This window comes from Silene latifolia, chromosome 7 (assembly GCF_048544455.1).
Source record: "Silene latifolia isolate original U9 population chromosome 7, ASM4854445v1, whole genome shotgun sequence".
NCBI lineage: Eukaryota > Viridiplantae > Streptophyta > Magnoliopsida > Caryophyllales > Caryophyllaceae > Silene > Silene latifolia.
This window is the reverse complement of record NC_133532.1, coordinates 80,815,974-80,818,224: the sequence shown is the minus strand read 5'-3', so window position 1 is coordinate 80,818,224 and position 2,251 is coordinate 80,815,974. Positions and strand designations below refer to the sequence as shown.

General features: G+C 42.2%; 1 non-coding gene across 1 annotated transcript; it reads right to left on the bottom strand.

The window, feature by feature from the left end:
- Positions 1 to 576: 576 nt before the first annotated feature.
- LOC141593295 (small nucleolar RNA R71) lies at positions 577 to 681 on the bottom strand. Its single transcript, XR_012521390.1, has one exon. It is a non-coding gene; the product is annotated as a small nucleolar RNA R71 (small nucleolar RNA).
- Positions 682 to 2,251: the final 1,570 nt, after the last annotated feature.

Below are 2,251 nucleotides of genomic sequence, written 5' to 3'. Positions count from 1 at the left end.
TTCTTATTTATTTTCTTTCAGTGTTGTGTATGCCCAGGCCAGACAGGTTTGAGTTAGTTTGGTGATTCGAGCCGTTTCCGCAAAGAGAATCACAAAAGGAATACTTGAGTACTTTCGAACCCAAACTTCAGCATTTCCTTTTTACAGAAAATATATCTTTTGAAGAAGACACTTTCAGTTATGTAAATCAACCAGTAAAGATGCCGAATATTGCTAGTCATTCGGAGCCAAAAGCATCATCAATTCCAAAGGGTTTCAATCTCCAGACCAAGGATGGGAATACATTTGACATCCGTCCTTCCTATATCAATCTGGTGGAGAGAAATCTCTTTAGAGGTGTGGCAGGTGAAGACCCGAGGAAGCATATGGAGGTCTTTACGGACTACTGTTCTACTATCCCCGCCACAAAGGGCGTAACTCAAGACAAGATTAAGGAGGTTCTGTTTCCTTTTTCTTTGACTGACTCAGCCAGGGAATGGCTGACTGATTTGGACCGCACGGCCCCGGGGGTCACAGACTGGGAGACCCTTGCTCTTGCTTTTTATAAGAGATACTTCCCTCCGCAGCACACTAATCAGCTGAGGGCAAAAATTACAAGTTTCAAACAGGCACCGATGAAACTTTCTATGAAGCTTGGTGCCGTTTCAAGAGATTGGTGAGGTCTATTCCTCACCATGGTTTTGATCCGTGGTTCTTGTCCAATCAGTTCTACAATGGGCTATACGATGATCACATAGCCATACTTGATGCATCATCCAACGGAAGATTTCAAAAGAACACCGACGATGATAAGGGATGGGCTCTTATTGAAGAGATGGCGACCCACTGTGCTGAGTATGGAAACCCGAGGGATGGTATTAGAACAGTTCATGCAGTCGATAAGCAAGTTGTGGCTCAGCTGGAAGCCATGAATGCTAGGTTTGATAAGCTGGGAGCCGCATTTTTGCCGGGAGCCTCGGACGGTTCATTTGCTTACTTGTTTTAGCGGGATTTTTACGTGATCTAGAGCGTCTGCCAGGGATTTATATGTAGGGTGATCTAACTCGAATAACTTGCACGATTGGTGTAATTAAATGTAAAACAGACTAATAAATAATGACACAAGGATTTTATACGTGGAAAAACCCTGGGAATAAGGGAAAAAACCACGGGCACCAAGCCAGGAGTGATTGTTACTATGATTTTGGATATTTTTTGAGTATTGTTGTATCGGGCGTGAGAGCGAATATATTGCTTAAGAATACAAAGTATATGAGTAAAAGTGATGGTATCTCAGATAATCCTTCTTGTCTTCCCCCACTTTCTATTTATAGGTGGTTGCTTTCAATCCCTTTGTGCCGTTTAGGTTTTCCTGGTAAATAGGGAATGTCCCTATTTACCGGAGGAGATGGTTGCTTCTTTCTTAGCCGTTGCTTTGATTGCTCCCTATATTTTTGCCTTCCGGAATTGGTCTTCCTTTTTGTAGGGAACATATGAGACTGCTTGTTTGTTGCCTGCAATGGCCTGGTGCTTTATCTTTTAAAGTTCTTTGGTTATTTCTCGCTTTGTCTTTAATCAACTCGCTTAGTGCTGTCAATCTTGGAGTAATGCCTGGTTTTAGATCTCTAGAGCCTGGAAGTTGTCTTTGGCTGTTGCCTGGCCTATATCGGGTTAGGCGGGGATAATTTAGGGCCCAACAATTGCCCCTTATCTTCTTATTCCTTTAATGGGTCTGGCCAGGAATGAGGAGATAAAAATTTAAAGATTGAGCAAGTGATTTGTGCGGGGACTTTCTATCGGATTCAGAATTTGAGTTTGCTTCAACTTCTTGTAACGGTTACTTGCCATAAATAGGGTAGGTTCACAAAACCCTAGGAGAGTCATGATTGATCTTAACCACTTGCTTTCCTAGCCGTTATGGTTTTTGCGGCTATAAATATCTTGTTTGTTTCGTGTATGTCTTCACATTCCAATCTCTAACTTTCTTCTTTCTCTTTCTAAAAAATTCTTCCTTTGCAAAATTTCATCTTTTAGAAAAAAATAATATATGGTGGCGGGAGAAGGAAAAGACTTCAAAAGCCTCTGCCGAGGTTGAAAAAGTTCCGTTGAAGTTGAAATGGCTTCAATGAGGTTGAGGGGGTCCCCGAAGTCATTCCCCGAGGATGACGTGGTGGAGGTTGTTCCTCCTCCGAGATTCTGTCCATGTCTTATAAGGGGGTTGAGTATTCTCCTAATAAGGCTTTAGCAGTCTCTTTCCATGAGGCTAATCAAC